Below are 20,967 nucleotides of genomic sequence, written 5' to 3' on the forward strand. Positions count from 1 at the left end.
GCTAGATCCCTGAACAGACTAAAAGAAAATCATTAGCATATTGCTTATACTAAATAATATACTCTAAGAAAATGCCATGATAACTGATATACCAGATGTGAAAAGAATTAAACAAAACAATGCCTCTCTGACTTTGCAAAACCATCCTATTCTTGGGAGGTCAAGGCTTGTTCAAATGTATCCTATATTCTTCCTTAGGCATATCTGATCCTCAGGTAGGTACATGATTGTACATAGGTGTCAGTGACCAAGTGGTAGGCTGCTTGTTTGTATATATAACAGAAATCATAGAGAACATTTTTTAACTGTAAAATACCTGCATGATTTTGACAAATAGAAAACTTGTAGATCTAAAGTAGCTACTTGAAAGTATTTGTTCTCATGTACAGATCTTCCTTAAAGAAGCTGCAGAGTGAGATTTACATCCTGTTCTGCAACTTTGTGTTTTAGAAGGAAAATAGATGGGCTAAGTAGAAAAGAATGCCTTCTTATAATCATAACACTCTATCTTTAAATTCAATTGCATCTGTGAATTTGAAAATACATTCATTCATTATTTATGATAACAGAAAGAGAAATGCCTTTGACCAAAAACCCATCATCAGCTGTGGCCTACATGCTCTATTTTACATAGTTCTCAGAACATGCCAGACCACTTTGCAGACTAGACTAGAGCTGATATAATCATGCATCATTGATGAATGGGATCAAACCTTGAGCAAGAATGCTTGTTTATACCTAATTCTTTACCACCATTACCAACCTTCTGGTCAGCTGAACCGTACATCAGCATAGCGAGGGTGGGCTACTAGTTGGGAATTGGTTCTAATGCTCTGTCTTATTATTTTGGCTCCAGAAAATTGTGCTTCCAGACAGAAGGGTCACTGTCTCCCCTGGTTTCCACTGATAATAAAGAATTGCCATAAAGTCATTGGCTGGGCAGGGAGACAGGGTGGGACAGATTGTGTGTGTGGGAGAGAGAGAGAGAGAGAGAGAGAGAGAGAGAGAGAGAGAGAGAGAAGAGAGAAGAGAGAGCAGAGAGGAGAGAAGAAAGAAGAGAGAAGAGAGAGAGAGCAACAGAGACAGAGAAGAGAGACAGAGAGAGGAGAATCACCGTGACTCGGAGTGAGAAGGATCAGATTTAAGTACTGCAGGAGAGAAAGAATCCAGCAAGTGTAGGTAGAAAGGGAATGAGAATCTATGGGTAGGGGAGCTTCCCAAAAGGTAACATGGCAGCAAAGATAAAAAATTGATTCAGAGCATGGTAAACCAGGAATACTGGAGGGAAGTGTGTGCTGGCCCTGTAGAGGTATAGAAGTGCCCAACCATTGAGCTAGGCAAGGCATATCAAATTGAGCTGGTGTGTGTGTGTGTGTGTGTGTGTGTGTTTCATTTGTGAATCCCCAGGCATTGGGGATGGTGCATAGGAGGGTGCAGTCAGTGCTAGAGGGACCCACTGGGGACAAATCGGTTTAACTAATTCACCACTGCACTACTGAGGTCACAGCTCCCTCTCTTTGTTTCTTTTCCAGGTGCTTCCACATTGAATAAATCTCCCTTTTCTGTTTTTCACTGTTACCTCTTTATTTGGTCTGGGGTATTGAGGATGGGTGGTGGTACCTGGCTTTTTTAGGACTGCTAGAGTCCTGGCTTTTACCTCCAGAAGTACAGGAAAGATGAAACAACAAGTTTACCTAGACTGAAAACTCAGTTCTTAGAGGGAATGTTAGAGCCGTGAACCTGAGTTTAGAGGGGCACATTGTTTCTTAGGCCCAAGAATTGAATCAGAGACATGCAGATAGTAATAGAAAATGCCAGAGAGTACAGGCAAGATTAAGATTCAATATCCCCATGCCCAGAGCATGACTGTTTACAGGTCCTTTATGTAGTCCTGCCTTCCCCAATAGATGCACAGCCTTGGTTTCTTCTACTGTGCTGTGTGTTGTCACATGCAGAGGTGTTGCTTTCCAGTCTTTCTGCCAGCTGGATTGATCTGTGTCGATCTTGATGCCTCTTTCCCAATGCCCTATTCTCTTGTCATGTAGGATGATAGAAACTCTAGACAATGGGAAGACATAGGTCTATGTGTTTGTGAAGAAGCATCTATAAGGTCTAATGACACTCCTTCTATGTATCTTAGCTCTTCAGAATGTACTTTAGGAACTCTCTTCTATTCCTTTGAAAACATAACATCAACTTCTGACATAGCTGCCAGAAAAATCATGGCCTTCCTAAGTTTTTGTTTGGAATAAAGCATAGCCCTGGATTGGGAGATATACTGGGCAGCTTATGAAGCTTCTATACTGAACAAAAAATTGTTTTTGATCATATCTAAAGATCACATGAGATGAATACCCAAAGCCCTGCATAAAAGTTGGGTTGAAAAATGCAGCAATTTTTTTTCACAAAGAACTGAAATAATAGCAGTTGGTTAGTGGACTCTGAGAGACTCCTGATCATGGTGAAGATTTCACCAACCATAGTTACTTGGAAATAAGTCAAAATATGTTCACAGACATAGCCAATAAAACAACATAACCAAAATCCTAACGCAAGAGGTGATCTTTCTTGTTGACAATGTTATCTGCAAAATGAATCACTTCCAGGAGACAAATAACTGGTGTTTCTAGTTTAGAGCTCATGGTTGCCAGTATAAGAAAATACCTTCTTACTAGACCTTTGATTAAATGAGACAGCAATGTGTCTAGGCAACCTACAGAACCTAAAACCAGAGAAATGGTGGAATTTCTCAGTCTGCAGCATGATTAGATGATTAATCTAGGAAAAGTACCTATAGGAGGAACAGCTCTGGCCACAAAGACATCTCTTGCACCTAAGAGACGAAGAGTTGCTGATGCAAATGGTGCCAGCCAATCAGGAACTACTGTTTAAAAGAGATGCTTTCTTGAGACCAATAGGGCTTGAGTGGAGGGTAGTAAAGGAGCCTGCAGTAGTTTTCAGATGAGCTTGCTGGAGCGTTTCTCACCTGTTCCCAGAGTCTGTGTTGACTCCATGCCACCCCATCTTTAACCCGCAAGGGCAGGTAGGGTCAGCAGCAAGTAGCTGAGGACACAGGTAGCAAGTACCTTTACTTGTTTGCATCCCACCTGAAGAGTCGCTAGATTACTTGTATTGTGACATAATAAGCGTTCATTCATCGTCTGTAAATGGAATTCCCAATAAATTCCCTGACCATAACCCTAATTTTACTATGCGTATGCTAAAAGGTCAATAACCCCGATATGATATTTTCCCTTAAGCATTTTCCAAGTCATTATTTAATAAGATGATTAGGTTGGTTGCATGTTTCAGCTTTCAGTTATCTTCCTTCCAAACTAGAAATGATACCCCAATCTCTCTTTTTTTTCTATCAAAGTTCTATGGAGGCTGTAAAGCAACTCTGGATAGTGTAATAACAATGAGATAAGCATCACCCTCGTACTTGGCAAGAGGTTCAAACATCACTTCTTCATATGTAAGTATACTTATATCTCTGAGACCATGCCCTTCCATACTTAGCCCCGTCCCACAAAATTCAGACATTCTTAACTACTTGCCTCATTGGAAGAGAATCATAAATTTAAAAAGACTACATAATCCACACATCAAATGAGGTACAAGAAGAAAGGAGGAGTGGCCCCTGATTCTGGAAAGACTCAGTGAAGCAGTATTTGGCAAAACCAGAACGGGGAAGTGGGAAGGGGTGGGTGGGAGGACAGGGGAAGAGAAGGGGGCTTACAGGACTTTTGGGGAGTGGGGGGCTAGAAAAGGGGAAATCATTTGAAATGTAAATAAATTATATCAAATAAAAAAAATTAAAAAAAAAAGACTAGCAAAGACGGGAGATAATTGAGTCTTATATTTCGTGAACGCAAATGTGACAGGTGGTTTCATCCCAGTCTCTCCTTGGCATATTAGATCAGATAACGCTATCCTTAGTTCTGCCCCTGAGGCAGAAGACCCAGTGTTCAGAAAGCCCATGGAGAAGCCAGCACCCACAAAGGATGCAACTCAATTAGCTCAGAACAGTTCCAGTTTTACAGCCTGGATGGAAAGAGAGAGCAAAAATGGGAAAGGCAGATCCCAGGAGGCACCACAGCCAGGGAACCAGGCTCTGCACAATGATGCAGGAAGCCCGAAATTTACAGGGTCACTTTTTGATTACTGTTTAGTCCGGGGTGCAAATAGTTTTGAGAGAATGGCACCCCAGAGGACAGTTACTGTGAGTGGGATGATCGCTCCCCTGTGACACTGGTTGGTTCATGATGCACGAGGGTCATTGCCACGATGTTGCTCATTCCCTGGGGAAATTTGTCAAGAAGTAGTTGAAGGAAAGCTTCCGAGTTTCCTTCTTTCCAACATGGCCAATGCAGAATTAAAAATACAAATACTTGAAGACTGAAAGCCACCACCGTCCCTTTTAAAGAAATTATATCATTGGGGCTGTGTTGGGAGCCTTTTCAATTCATGAGGGAGAACTTTCTTGCAGAACCCTTAGCAGTAGCTACACATTCCATGGAAATAATTAGGCAGTCGGTGGCATGGCATATATGAAAATAAAAGGAAACAATGACAGAATGTTTGACTATGAATTGTCACTGTTTTTTGTCCAGTAACTTTTAAGTGCAATCTTTTGATGGCTTCATTTTTCAGACATTATTACACCTCTCTTAATCCACTATGTAGCATAGGTCTTTACATGTCATGTATATTCAAAAGCTCTTAAATCGGTATGTGAGCAAATGGTAACTCCTGTGGGGAAGCATAAAATGTCTCAAGGAGAAACATGAAGAAGGGTATTGGGGAGAAAAGTAAAATAGTCTACTTAGGAGCTGACAATGGTCCAGCAGAGTATTTTAATACTGCTGCCATTACAGAAGTAGCTTTAGTGAGATATAGATCAAACTACATAGATCAAGCAATCCATCTATTTAAATTAAGCACTGGTGTATTTTCTATATATACACAGGAGTTAAAAAACCAATTGATCATTCCAAAAGAAGCCCTTTACATTCTATTCTCCCTACTGAAATCCCAGTTCATCTACTGACCTACTTATTGTTGCTATAGATTGTCCACTCTCTATTATACAAATTCTATTTATCATGTGTGATGAAACTAGAGTCACCTGGAAAGAGGGAAACTCAACTGAGATATTACTTTTATAAAATTCAACTATTGCACATCTGTGAACCATTTTCTTGATTGCTAATTGATGGAAGAGGGCCCAGCTGTGGGTAGTGTCATTCCTAAGCAGGTGGAACTGGTTGTACAAAAATACAGCCATCAAGCCATGAAAAGCACTTTAGCAATAAAATGTTTTTCTATGGTTTCTGCTATAGTTCCTGCCTCCAGGTCCCTGCCTCATATTCTCACACTGACTTCCCTCAGGTTACATTGTTCACCTGATGAACTGTAACCTATAAGCTGAAATAAACTCTTTCTGCCACAAGTTGATTTTGGTCAACATTTTCGCACAACAGTAGAGATGCAATTAAACCAGAAATTGGCACTGGAAGTGATATGTTGTTGGTTGAGTGTATACAGTGTATAAGCATTTGAAACTTAGGGATGGACGTGCTCAGAGCTTAGTGAGTAGTTGTGGGAACGTGGAAGACAGTGTTAAAAGAAGTGCAGCATGATGGGAGCCTGGCTCATGAAACCTCAGAATACACCAAATATTTTGATACGGGCTGTTAATGTTCTGTTTTGGATTAAGAATTGGTGAAAGTAAAATTTTGCTTTTCTTGAATGGTACAATCAATTCTGGTTGGCTGGACTGAAGAATCACCTGTGATTCCTGTGAGACCGTCGTGGTTGAGATGAAGACACATGTCTTCAGGGCAGGTCACAGATGTTTTCATCCAAAGGGGGGGGTCACACCTACATCTTAACCTGGCAGCAGAAATTGGTCATGTGTAAGTATCCACCATGGGCATTGGTTTTGGCAGCGTGATTGAAGTGTTATGGAGAGGCTTGGGCACTATAAAGCTGAGGATTGGTACCATGTGGCAGAACTTGAGTCCTAGCAAAGGGCAGGAGGCTATTGATGAAAATGCAGCCTCATCTGCAGTAGTGACCCTAGCATGCAGGAGATACAAATATCATTGGATAAACACTAAAAACAGCAGTACATGCAGAGTAGATCTGGCTTAAACCTAGGAAATAATCTGTGTGTCCTGCAGGTTGAAGAGCCAGAGAAGTGGGGCTTTTCATGTCCCTTGGAGCCTAGAAGATCATAAATGTATTCCAGATGCCAAACACTGAGTGATTTATTCTGTAGAATTGGGAATTTCTTAATTTGATTGAGACTGTGCTCTAGTTCTTCCTTCTCAGAACAAGAAAATATATAGCTTACATTGTGTTTTATGGGACTATAACTTACTTTGTGTTTTATAGGATTCCACAGTTAAGAGACTGATATTTTAAAAAGAAGTTGGGCCTTTAAAGATTAGATTTTAAAAAAAAACTGCTGTGGTCTTAAATTTGGACTGTTTGATACAACTAAAATAACCTGGAAGGAGAGAACCTCAGTTGAGAAATCAAATTGGCCTTCATCATATTGGTCAGTGGCCATATCTGGGGAGCATTTTCTTGATAGCTGGTTAATGGAAGAGGGTCTACCCAGTTGTTAAAAGTACCATCCTGAGAAGTTGATTCTAGCTTTTAAAAGAAAAGTAGCCATGATAAGCAATTCAGTAAACAGCATTTGTCTATACTTTTAGCTTCAGATCCTATCTCCAGTTTCCTGTCTTGAGTTCCTGCCCTGATTTCCCTCAGTGACTAAATATAACTTGCAATTTGAAATGAACCTTTTCTTCTCCAAGTTAGTTTTGGCCAATGTTTTATTACATCAACAAAAAGCAAACAAGAATGTCATGTTTTTAAAATCTGTGCCTGTTGTATATAATGGTATGTAATTCCATTTTTTATAGCCATATAACTTTCCTTGTGCATCCTAAAGTTTTACCTACATACTCATTCTCTATTTATCCCATTAGGATTGCTGCTATGAATATTTGTATTGAACTTTGTGTAGATATGTTTGCTATATGCTTGGACATATACCAAAAAATACAATGATTGGGCACTATATTGACTCTCCTTATATCTGAAAGACTCCCACAATTCTTTAATAAAATGACTGCCATTTTTTATATTTTCATGAATAACATTTGGACATGTCAATTCATCTGAATTCTTGCTACTGCTTGCTATGGCTAATCTTTTTTATTACAGTCAAAAAAGGTTTATGGGTTTGTAGTTATATTTACATATGACTTCTATTTGCATTTTTTCAATGTCAAATTACAAAATAATATTATCATATGTTTATTGGCCATGTTTAGTACTTCTTTGGAAAATTACCAATTATAATTCTTCTTACACTTTGCCTGGATCATTTTTCTTTCTATTATAGAGTTGTGCATGCTCTTTTTATTTAGGGAATGGATCAATTCTTTATTAGATATAATATATATATATGTAAATATACATACACACTTATATATATATACATATATTATATATTTGTATATTATATATATTATACTACATTATATATAATATGTTATATATAATGTAGTATAATATATATTATATATTTGTATATATATATATAAAACTTTAAGCACCCTCCTCCCTCTTCTTTCTAAAATTTCCATTTGTTCCTTGAGTTTACATAAAAAAATTTATAATCATTTAGACAACTTTTAAAAAATGTCATCTGGAATTTTCGTACTGAACATGTTAAGTTCATAGACCAATTTAGCAACAGGCTAAGAACTGAACTGAATTGGCTATAAACAGCAATGATATGAGTCAAACAGGAGTTTCATAAAATATAAGGATCAATAGAAATATTAAGTAGGTGAACAAACACAACAACAAAGACAGTTCCTAGAATCAGTGTCAGTGCCCACCAAAATGTAGATTATAATATAAATATGCAAAGATCTGTCTGCAATGAATTAAAATTTCTGAAAATTGTAAAGGAATTTTAATCCATGGAAGATGATGATGATAATCATAACAATAACAATAATGACAATGATGATAATAGCAGTGTGAATTTTTCTGAAATATGACTAAGTAACATCTTTCCATGTATTTCTATTTATTTAGATCTTCCTTCACTATCTTCAATAATGTCCGTAGCTTTTATGAAATCTTGTACTTTTGTTAAATTAAAACATAAATATTTTAATTATACTTTAAAATTGGTATCTCTTAATTATTTTCTATAAGAGTATCTACCTGATGTAATTTTTGTCTTGAAGGTTGACTGCTGAATGTGTTCATTCTTTCTAGTTCTTTCTGAACTCTGACTGGCTGGTTCAGCTCAGCTATTCTGGCTCCAATGCCTCTTCACACTGACTGACTCAATTTGGCTTCTTTCAGCTTCTCACTGAACTGCTCTGTAGGGCCTCAAACTAACTCTGACAAGTGTTCTAAATCTTCGTATTCTCTAGTTTCAACTGCCTTTGAACAAACTCAGGAACAAACTCAACTCACTGCACTGCACTGAACTGTACTCATTCCTCTGGACTGCACTGAACTGACTGAAATGAATTGCCCCAAACTGCTCTGACTGAACTCAACAAACTGAATCCACTGACCTGCCATTCACACTAACTTTCAAAACATTGCTGGGGAACTAATTTTACCTTAATGGTGTGTACTAAGGACATGTCTGCATTCCAGCTGGACCATCTAGACCTAGGTCTTTAGATGTGATCCCTTTCCAGAGCAGCCATGAGACTGGATTAAAATTCTTTTAAAGTTTTCAGAATGTTTAATTCATTGCTGAAATCTTTGCATATTTGTATTATAAGCTATAATTTGGTGGGCATTGATACTGATTCTAGGAACTGTCTTTGTTGTTGTGGGTTTTTTGTTGTTGTTGTTTTTGTTCCTCCTACTTACTATTGCTATTGATTCTGATGTTCTATGAAACTCCTTTTTTTTTTCCTTTTTTTTATTATTTGTTTTTTTTAATTTTATTCGATATATTTTTATTTACATTTCAAATGATTTCCCCTTTTCTGGTTCCCCACTCCCCGAAAGTCACATAAGCCCCCTTCCCTCCCTCTGTTCTCCCACCCATCCCTTCCCACTTCCATGTTCTGGTTTTGTCTTATACTGCTACACTGGGTCTTTCCAGAACTAGGGGCCACTCCTCTGTTCTTCTTGTACTTCATTTGAAGTGTGGTTTATGTTTTTGCATATTACAGTTTTCCAAGCTAATATCCACTTATTTGAAACTCCTGTTTGACTCATATCATGCCTGTTTGTATCCAATTCAGTTCAGTTCTTTTCCTGTTGCTAAATATTTTATGCATTCAGCCAGTTTTATTATACAGAATACAAAATTGTGAACATATATAACTTAAAATAATAACAGCAGTTTATGTACTGTGTAATCAAGCTCCTTGTTAGGTAGAATTTTCATTTTCTTTTGTTTTTCCTTGATATGAGCAACAGTTCTTACAATTACCATTACAATGGTATGTATCAACTTCCTTGACTTGTGCATCAATTCTTATTTTTATCCATCACACATTTTATATGTGAAGTCAGTAAAGTATAAAAGAAATGATGATACTGTCATATTGCAATTAAAATAGTTTTTTTCTATAAAAGGATTTCTGTGATCTATAGATTCCATGATCTACACATGTCAACTCCTGTAGCATAACACTGGGACATGGAAAAATAAAACTCAGATTCCCTATTATGAGAGAAATCATAAAAGAACAGATAGAAATAAACAATGTACACTTAAAAAAGATAGAACCTGGCTAGGTACAAGTTATATCTATTATTTTTATTGCATTTTATTTCTATCATGAGAAAATGTATATCTGAGTTGGGATAGGCGTATCATGGAGCATGAGTGGAAGATGTAGAACACCTTGCAGTTTTCAGGCCTTTTCCTTCACCGTGTAGGTCCCGGCTATCGAATTCAGGTCTTCTCATTTGGCAAGAAACCTCTTAACTGTTGAACCATCCCACTAACTCAGAAGTCATTTATTACAAATCATCTCAAAAGAAAAAGATAATAAAGGCATTATAATGAATATTATTTGTCAGTTTGATTAGAATAAGAAACAGTGTATTAATAAGGCAGGCATGCCTTTGTGTCTTCACAGCAGGCTTACCAAAAGAGAGAAGAGTCACCCCAAATGTGAACATATATTTTATTGACAAAATGGCTCTGCCATATTTAAAGAAATAAAATGTGCAATCTTCTTCCCTAGAGGAATATTTATTCATATGTCAGATATCCTCATATTGTCCAACACTGTGGACTGGATCTGAGGCTTTGAAGCTTTCAAAACGCTCTTACTCCTTTTTGTGGCACAGTTGTAACTGGCACTGTTTAGATACACGAAGCCTCCATAGAAGCACTAATATGGGCTCTGGAAAAAGAAAAGAGGGTGCACATTTGAATTCCTACACATTTAAGAGCTAGGAAGGATTAAATTTGCAACAGTTCATCCATCAACTATAGCTTTTCTCATCAAAAGAACTAGTATATGAGAGCCCATGATTATGATAGAGATTGACATAACAGCCAACAACACAGAATTGAGGCATCAGTTCCAGATATGATGCAGAATCTCTGAGTTTATGCTTCTTCAAAGCTTTGGCACCTAAATAATGAGTATGAAGCAACTGACACATTTATCCTGAAAATCTGTTATATAAGAACAAAAGACAAAGTAGGTGAATGAATGGTCAGGTAAACTAATAATTGCAAAATCTGTATTGTGAGCAATTTGTACGGGAGAATTGCAAGCTTTCATAATGCCTATTTTAACTTCCTGGTAAAATGTATAGGTAAACAGAAGTTTCCCTGTGGAATTCAGCAACAACTCTTATACCATTCCTTCCCACTATCCTTATGCACCTATTGATGTGGACATTACACAGGATTTGCTAGCCAGGACAGTCCTAAACCATGTACATGTTCAACTGTATATCTAGTGAAATACCATCCCAAGAAAATGCAGCAAGACCTACGTGAAAATCCAGCTAGCAGATTAAAAAGGCAAAATGTCTCAAATCCTTATATGATTACTGAGGGCCCTAAGAGTCACTCTGAGAAGAGTAACAATAGTAACAGACACTGCACATGAAGTGCATGATTCAAAGCCTGTGCAGATTAGTCAACTAGACCATCATCAAGATGAAATGTCTTGAGAGTTCTGACAAAACCTTTCCAGAAGACTGACTGGAGCATCTCCTCAATGAGATTCAAAAGAGGAGGCTGCCATTAACAAAGATAATCTGACTCTGTACTCAGAACTGAACTATATCCCAGTCAGCATGTACCATGAACCATCTGTGAAAATCCACACTGTAAGCTGATGCAGATAAAGAAAAGCATGTAAACTATTAACTGTTCATCATTCTTCTTTAGGAATGAAAGCTTCTTGCATTCTGAGATGTCACCTTTCTTAAGTGTTACCATCGCCCAGTGACTAATATACTATTTGTGATATATCAAGTATATTTCTTTAAAGAAGGATCTGACAACATTAATCAATCATGCTATTAATAAAGTGCCATGATTGATGTGGTCCCTGGAGGATTATTAATGTGGACACTGCAGTTTACCCTTCTTGGTGTCACATAGACTGAACATTTTAACAACACTAGCTAATACTCAGATACTCATGTAAAGTGTAACTACCATCAGCCAAAAGAAGAAAGTCAAATCAAACTAAGCTCACCATCAGATTTATACTTTTCTCAGGGAATTTCATTCAGTTTTTCATAAGTGTAGTTATGGAGAAAGGGGAGGCTATGTTGAAACTGGGAATCTGCTTGTCATCCTGGCTCCTGTGATCTATTATTTTCTCTGGCTCATTATGTGAGCATAATCTTTCTACTCTTCAGCACTCAATTTCCAACTTTGCAAATTGGGACTAGACAAATCTTCATTATATCCAAGTTAAAAGTGGTGGCAAAACATATCTCCACAGAGTGGATAGTGATGTCTGAGATTTGCATTTATACTAAGTTCATCCTTGCAAAGGTGGAGGAAGGAAAGACATTCTTAACTTACCACTTTCAATTGTGCATGCAACCATATACTAGGAGTTCCATATATCAGAACATATACAATGGGAGAACTTATTCAGACAATATGTAAGGAAGATGCACATTACTGAGGTAATGGTCTTTTAAGTCTCTCCTTTGCCTTTATGTTGTTTCTTATATTTTTATTTATCTCAGAAGAATATGGAGGCAAGAATGAGATTCCATAGTGTATATGTGGAGTTCAGAGAGCAACCTGAACAGCTAGTTGCTTGTTGTTTATTTTGTTTTGCTTTGTTTTGTTTTTCTTCCACAGCACAGATTCCAAGGCTTTAGCTCAGGTCATTACACTTGGCAACAGTTGACTTTACCCACTGAACCATCTCATTGGCCCCAAACAGAGATTTTAATCAGTCTCTGATAGCCTAAACAATATTCTTTGGTTCTCTGAATAAAAAATAAAAAATGTCCCAGAGAGGTTAATGATATCAGGGATTGCCAGTAATGAGATACTTAGTGGCTAAGCCAGTGTCTATGTACTGAAGGGGAGACCTGGAGGAGGAAAAGTAGAAGCAGCCATGAATTCATACGTCTTTAATTGACATATTACTCAGATGAAAACCTGCATTGCTCAGAACCTTTTCTCTGAGTCCATCACCCACTAAAATGCAAGTGGTGGGTGATTGATATTCCTGTCATGCTAGTTTAGCTTATTTTAATACAGTCCACATTATTTTTACTGCTAACAATTATTACTGCTGATAGATTTTAAATTGTGTTTCTAAATTCCCATTGTTGATTTAAGAGAGAACAAATGACATTATACCTAGTTTCCAGGATGTGCACAGTGCCTCCAGCATGTGTGGCTCAAACCTAATTTGTACATTTGCAGGAGGCTAAAGCTAAGACTCTCGTCAGGCCCTTGACCTAAACAAGATTTCAGACAGGAGAATCTCACTTGTGCAATTCAACAGGCAACCTTTGTGCTATTACACCTTTATTTTTTTTTAAGCTTCAGATTTTTACAAGACGGTCTCTCCTTTCTACTTCATCTTGTGTCTAGTGGCTTCCCTTTTCCTTTTCCCAGAGCACATGTATATTTAGACCAGCACACTCCAGTGTGAAGGTATGCCTGCAATGACTGCAGCCAAGATAATAACTGCTAGTTGTGGATTATTCAATTATGACTTATCTTATTTCTCAATGGATTACTTAGGACTCTTCTTGGCCACGCTTTGGTTCTTTGTGCAATCATTGCAGGCAAGAGGGCAAAATGGCAATGCATTAAAATTTTTTTAATAAAATAGAAATGAAACACAATCCCTATAGCTTCATTTCCAAAAGAGAATAGAGGGGTGAACTTTTAATAGCCAAAGAAAGCTCAATAGTCAGGCAACTAATAGCTTGATGGTAATACTAGGTAAAGCTACGGCACAGACCCTCAGAAAATACCAGAATAGCTTCTGCACCAATAGGAACTCCTGGGAATGGAAAAGGACACTATGATTCCCCAGGCTGATACATTTTACAGTGTTTAATGCTACATTAGTGGGGTTATTTCGATAATTCTGGTGGTCAACAAGAATGGAAAAATGATACAAGGAAAATACAGTTCTGACAAATTAGAGAATGAATTATAAAGTTATCTATGTTCATTTTCTATTCCATATGAGTCCCATTCCCACTGTGCAATATGGGAATGATAGCCATCCTGCCATCTTGCAAGGTTGACACTGTGGGCAAGTAGGATTGTCTATCACTGCACTCTTTCCACACACATTCATGCATAGCATTCAATCTCATAGCTCCTGTTTGCTGGTGTGTTTCCTCAGATACCTTCTATTGCAGACTGCATAATCCTCAAGTGCAACGGGGAGGAGGAGAGGGTCACTGTGGCCTGTACAGGGAGGAAAATGAGCTTATGACAGCATGGAAAAATCAGTGTTGGCAATGATTGAATCAAGCTGAGAAAAGCAAGTAAGAACTAGAATGCTAAATAAATATCTATAAATGTGCACTCTTCTCCACTGATCAAATGAACAACTGTGGCAATAAAACCAAGAGGAAAATACAGCATCCTTCATTAGGAGAAAATAAGAAGCTGTGGTAATGTTAATTGGTATTAAATGGACTATAGGTCATTGCTACGATGAGTCTTCTACTGAGTCTTCTATGATCAGACTTCTACTGAGTCTTGTCTGAATCATGAAAGGTAAACATCTCAGTGGGCTGCAAGCTGTTTGAACTGTGCCTTGACTGGGCATCTTTTAAGGAGTCTGACATAGGAGGTAAGAATTTCAGAATAGTGACTTAAATAGACTTCTAAGAAGGAGGTGTTTTACAGGTAATGAGAAAATATAAAAAGAGCTCAATACGCATGCTTTTTATTCTTTTGACCAGGTCTTGCTAAGCTGTATTTCAGGCTGATGTCATGTTTGTGATCCTCCAGCCTCAGCCTTCTAAGTACCAGGGTGTTGCAGGAAATATTGAAAAAGTGAACCCACCATCTCTCCTGCCCCACCAGCCCTCAGCACCATGTCCTGGCAGGGTCCCACTCAGTGCCAAGCTATTTTCTCCCAGCTAGCTCCCACAGCATCTCAGCTGTGCTCTCTCTCCACCATAAACCCCTGTAGTTGGTGGATCCACATTCCACTAACCAAGTAAATCAAAACTCTTAAAGATTAATTAATTAATTAGATTTAAGTATAAATAATATTACAATTTACAAGATGCCAACATAATAATTTAAGAGCCAATTGACAATGATAAAAGCTTTATCCCAATATTTCTAGCCTTATAAAACGTTAGCTATTTGTGGCTAGGAAATACCACATAGGTCCACATCTGAAGCCTTCTCCTCCTCTGATCTCTTTCCCCCACAACTCCTAGCTCCCACTCCCTTTTCCTGTCCAATCACAGGCCTTCCACTGTCCTAATGTGGTTGGACATGGAAAATCCTGCAACACCGGGGTGACAGATTCACTTTGCATTTAGAGCTACAAAGTCACGGAATTTGTTTTATGCAGAGCAACAGGGAAGAGGCCAGGATATGCAGATCTAGAATTTAAAATACTGTTGCTTAAATAACCAAATTTCTCTACCCAGAATGCTATACATTCAAAAGTTTTATTTTACCGCTTTGTGGCCCCTTTGCTTAATAAAATGGTTCACACTTAAGACTGGTTTCTCCATCATTGAAATGGGAATCAATGAACCAGTTTTATTTGTTGTTTTCATATAGTGGGTTTTAAAATACATGAAAGCAAATGGAATAATGTGTACATGCCAAGAATTAATTAACACTGGTCTCTGCAGTGTTTCCCTAAATGAACTGTGGACAGCCGTGAGTTACAGCTCCACAGAAGTGGCAGGAAAGAAGGGACATGGTGAGAAGGGGCAGGACACCCTTCGGGCACATTGCCACTCTTCAATTATGTATGTGCTTTAAAAACTCTGTCTTACAGAGAATTCTCTCTAGTGTTCTGCTAGGTGAAGCTTACAGAGAATAATATGGAAGATGGGAAAGGAAGTTTGTGCTTAAGGGAGTCCTCTGACCTTCCCATAGACCTGTGGTATTAAAACAGGCAGTTTGCTTAGCTAATAATAACTGTGTTCAGGACTTGTCATCTACAAAGAACTTTAATTAATCCTCATAATACCCTGGTGGGGTACAGAAGGTAAGTGTTATTATGTGCATTTCATATGAGGCAAAAAGCACTCAGAAACACAGAGAGGAAATCGCTTACCTGGAATTGCAAGTATAAAGTTAAATTTAGCTCCGAGGAATACCTTTTAAGACCACATACCTCGCTCTAGAGAAGTCCTTCTTAGTAATGTATCTGGGCCAGAACATGTGGGGCCGTTGTTAAGAGATATAGAAGGCACAGGTGGAAAACACAGCCAGACTAAAATATCTTACTGGATACATATGGAATAGGGAGAAGATGAAAAAACAAAAGCAGAGGAAATTCAGCTGGGTGGGACAGGGAGTTTCATTTCAATGACAGGGACAAAGTGATACCCCCTCCCTGTGTTGTTTTGAGTAGGCAAATATTCATTTCTGAAGCATAAGATCTTAAAGTAAAACAAAGCAGTAAAACACAACCCTAGCCTGCCCTCAAGATTTCTCTGTGTATGCTTACAGGGATGGAAGAGGACATCTATGTACTGAGCTGTCAATAGAAAGGTTGATGGATGGACGGATGGATGGATGGATGAATGGATGGATGACTAGTAGATACATAGAGACTGGATACATTGATAGATGGGTATTTTCTTGATTTTTCTTCTAAATCACTGCTTTCCTCTAGTGTCTGCCTAACAATGTTGGCCTCCATAATTTCAGCAAAAGACATTCAAAATTCATTGAACACCTGCCCGGTTCTCCTGCATTTGTTTTCTTTTAGTAGAAACTGGTTTAGCTTAGTATTATGGTGGTTATTACCCAACCTACTTCTGCAGTCTTAGTATCAGAGCTTTCAGAGACCTAAAGAGCATTGAGACATGTCTTCTTCTATAGCAAAGCATAAAGAAAACTCTTGGGTTATGTTGTGATTCAAAGTTACATCTGGACTAAAATACAAGGAATTTGTTTTCTGTGATTGTTCCTATTGGAGGGCATTCTGGTGACTACATGTATAATAACCACACTAAGAGCCTATACAAGGAAGGCTGGAGGAGCTATTATATATCTAGACTCTAAGTAGAAGAGAGGTAGACTCATGGCTGAGACTTACCCCTTGTTTTGAATTTACTGGTACCAGTTTCAAGGTACCCAACAACTAAAGCTAGGTTTTATTTTCTATATGGGTAAAGCCACTCAGAAAGAAAAAATGATGGGGGTAGATTTTTCCTGCCATTTTCAGGTTTTCAGATTTCTCTGAAGCAATAAATTTAACAGATACTGTACTGCAAGATGAGAAAGAAAGTTGAATTATGGGTATATTTCCTTTGTGATTTCTCTGAAATAGAATAAACCATGTTAGGAGAATCTCTCAAGATCATCCTTTCCTTTCTATAGTTCTAAAAATAATATATTAAAAAGGTAAAGAGATAATATCAGAGAAGATCAATCCTCTACTAAGGATGAGATTGGGACCTGAAATGGGATGTGGGACCTATCCAATGGCTCAGGGCACTGAGATAACTTGTCCTAAACTCCTTTGAGATGATTTGATATGAGCTGTGTGAGCTAAAGCAAGAGGCAAAAACTATAGAAATTTTATGTTTCAACAGATCTGAGTTCCAGGGGAAAATGAAACCTCCTTATTTCTCAGGAGTCCTAGGAAGAATGGCCACAGACACCAAAGGAAGAGCTTAAAGACTGAAGGCACATGTTAGAAACTGAGTGAAGAAAAACTGACATATACAGGATGTGTCTATGTCTGAGTGAGTAGGGCAGTTTGCTGTGAGAATAGTGTTAGTCTGACTTGCTGGTTGTTTTACACCCACATCTGGGTTTTATAATGGGAAGTCAGTACCTGGCTCTGTTAATGAGCATATGACGTAAACATCATTCCTTTGCTTCCCAGTCCTCACATAAAATATTAACCAGAAAAATCATATCATGTCACAAGAGGATTGATACAAGCAGACTTCAGAAGTGGCTCTTGGAGAGTGTAAGTCAACTGATCACTTGTGTGCCAGTATGTAGCAAGCACATGCAGATAAGGAACAATTCCTGCCTAAGTAATTGCCATAAGAGTCCATTCTCCCTTCTACCAGTACTCATCAATGCTTAGTATGCTTTGCCTGTTAGATTAGACTAGTGATAGGAAGATTCAGTTGACAGCTTTGATAATTCCCCAGTCTCGCTATTGCATGAAGAAATATCTCTTTAGAAAACTGTAGATTTCTTAGATAAAATATGCATGATCAGCCTTCCCAAACTGGCATTCCTCTTGGCTAAAATAATTAAAATGAATCATAATTTGTGTGAAAGTTCATAGGGTTGGACTGAATCAGAGGTACATTAACTTCCTGTCCATATTTCCTATCCTGAGATGCTTCAGTTTGGATGGACAGAGTATTTATTCTTCTTGTGTTGTTTACTGAGCTAGAAAAGTCATGTTATTAACAGCCAGTGTCACATCTTGTCCACTTCCATACTATTTTGGCCAGTTTCTCTTATCCTTCAAAGTACTAGCTAGTCCTCTTTATTGTCTCTAAGTGATTTAATGACTCCCCTTTCTGTCTTCCCATAATGCTTTGTTGACAAAAGTACCATCCATACCAATTAAATAAATCAACAAGTTGATGAATGACAATATGTTCTGATTAAGTAGTAACAAGTTTGAAATCACAAGAACATGCCTTTAAATTCTAACTTCACCCCCAGGACTGTCTTGTCCCAAGTGTGTGCTTTACCCATCAAAGCCCATGCTCCCCATCTGTACAATGGGAATAACAGTATTCCCTGCAGAGTGGTTGTGAGATTTAGGTATCATGCATTTAATACACTCGGCACTGTGCACTTAAAGAGGGACTCAATAAATGTTGGCTATTATTAGCTGACTGTATTACAGTTAATTGTGCATGCAATTTTATCTTATAGGCAATGAGGAACCATTAAAGCTTATTAAGCAGGGAAGTACCATTAGAAAGGTGGTTTAGAATTCAAACTAGGAAAGGAAGAAGGAAATGAAGACCTGATTGGTGTTCTAGATGAGAAATAAGGAAGATTAAAAAATCATCCAGTTGGTTGTAATTACCTCTGCAAGCTGAGCAGAGGTTAAGTGGAAATGCCCTGACATTGGCAGAGTTCGTAGAATGTGTGCCATTTCATCTGCTACTGTCCCATCCCACTGATGGTCCTTATATGCTAAACATCTACTTCTCCTCCCTGCATCTGACCACAAGTCTCAATATCATCACCTTACTTGAGCTGAAGTCCTATTCTCTCTCAAGAAAGCAGCAAAGTCATAAATCAAGACTAGAATTCTCCCTAATATTATTTTTTGTAGTACAAGAAAAATAAAACAAAAAATTTTGAGGATGTGTTTTGGTGTTAGTTTATGTTATAGGTTTTTTTTTTTGACAAAGTTACAAGTTGCTTATTATAATTATAATTATTATCATTATTATTATTATCATTATTATTAATGTTCTACCACATCTCACGCAACTTTGTAACTTCTTGGTGTACCTTAAGCTTTATGTAGACTAACCTGGACTTGTATTCATAGTTCACTTGCCTGTGCTTCCCAAGTGCTAGAATGAAAGGTATGGCCAGTCATTCCCTCCATGGCAATCTTTTTCTAGGGAACTAGAAGATACATTTGAATAAGTGCAGTGATTGAAGCATTGCTTTACTACCCCTCAGGAGTAAAGAGGTCCACTAGAGATTTCAAATGAGAGATTTGTGATAAACATGATGGGGAATGCCTAATGTCCTAAAGGGTAAAAGAAAGCTTCATCCCTCAGCCATGGAAGGCCAGTATAAGTGATGTTACTGTATTATTCTGAGGGACCCTCGACAGCTCTGCTCTCTTATGTGAGCTGAGAATAGAAGCTAAATTTGCATGGCAGGGGAAGCCTCTCTTACTATCCTCTAACCCTCCCTTGGACTCTGGTAATGCAGAGAGATATCAGCAGGAGTTGTAGGTGGGATTACCACTGATAATATGCTGACACCACTTAAATAAAACCCATATGCCCAACTAGACTCCATTACTTTGACTCCAACATCTCAGTGACCTTTGTTAAAAATGGGATGTGGATCACAGGGAGTTGAATTAACCCAATAACTCAGGCATCTTAACCATTTTAGGAGAGTTGAAATCCATTCAACCTCCTATGTAATGGCTGCAGAATCTGTCTGAGAGAGAAAGAAATTGGTTTTAACTTACACCACTTGGGCTTTAGAGAGAACTAAAAGCTCAAAAGGAGAAGACAGAATTGTTGAGCGTCTCTCATATGTACCTTTTGTGACTCCAATCTCCAATAGTCCTGGCATGGAATGAATCTAATCTCATTCATCACCACCCAGTGATAAATAGAGCGAAGAAGAAAGGCATTATAAGACTATAAACTTAGAGATAGAAGCTGGAAATAAAAGCCCAGCAAAAGATTATGAAGTTAGCTGTTCCGATGTTGAACAAAGAAGAGTTACAGGGAGTGAGCCTGTCCTGAATAAGACCAGCAGGCACGTAGTGTTGACAGGGTCCTTAGTGACAAATGCTATAGTCCTGGAGGCAGCCTGCTGTGTTTCTATAGCTGAGAAAAGGCTACAAGGAACTCAGCAGAGAGCTTTGGGCTAAAACTACTTCTAGTTGCAACCTGCAAAATCCAACCAGATCCCCTAGAGCTTCCAGGGACTAAACCACCAACCACAGAGTACACATGGAGGAACCCATGGCTCCAGCCTCATATGCAGAAGAGGATGGCCTTATCTGGCATCGATGGGAGGAGAGGTTCTTGGTCCTGTGAAGGCTTGATGCCCCAGTGTAAGGGAATGCTAGGGCAGTAAGGTGGGAGTGAGTAGGTGGGTAGGGGAGCACACTCATTGAAGCATGGAGAGGTGGATGGGTTAGAGGGTTTGCAGAGGGGAAACCGGGAAAGGGGATAACATTTGAAATGTAAATAAAGAAAATATTTTTTATTTTTTTAAATAAAGGACTACGAGGTAGATTGAGAGATGGTTGTCATATCCTGCCAAATTTTAGCCTAACTTCATGATGCCCCTTGTGATGCTGTGACTGCTTCTTAATCTCTACCCGTGGGCTTCAGTGTCATATTGATGCCTGGTTCCAATCCTGCCCTTGATTAGAGTAGGTGAAAAATATACGGCAGATAGATATCAGCATGAGATAGTTAAATGTAGTTCACTGGAACCATTTGCTCCTAGAAGTCTCATCCTAGATCAACCATTCACGATTATCTACTACATCCTATGCAATACACACTGACATATAATGGTGATAT

The sequence above is a fragment of the Apodemus sylvaticus genome, chromosome 7 (assembly GCF_947179515.1).
Source record: "Apodemus sylvaticus chromosome 7, mApoSyl1.1, whole genome shotgun sequence".
Classification (NCBI taxonomy): Eukaryota; Metazoa; Chordata; class Mammalia; order Rodentia; family Muridae; genus Apodemus; species Apodemus sylvaticus.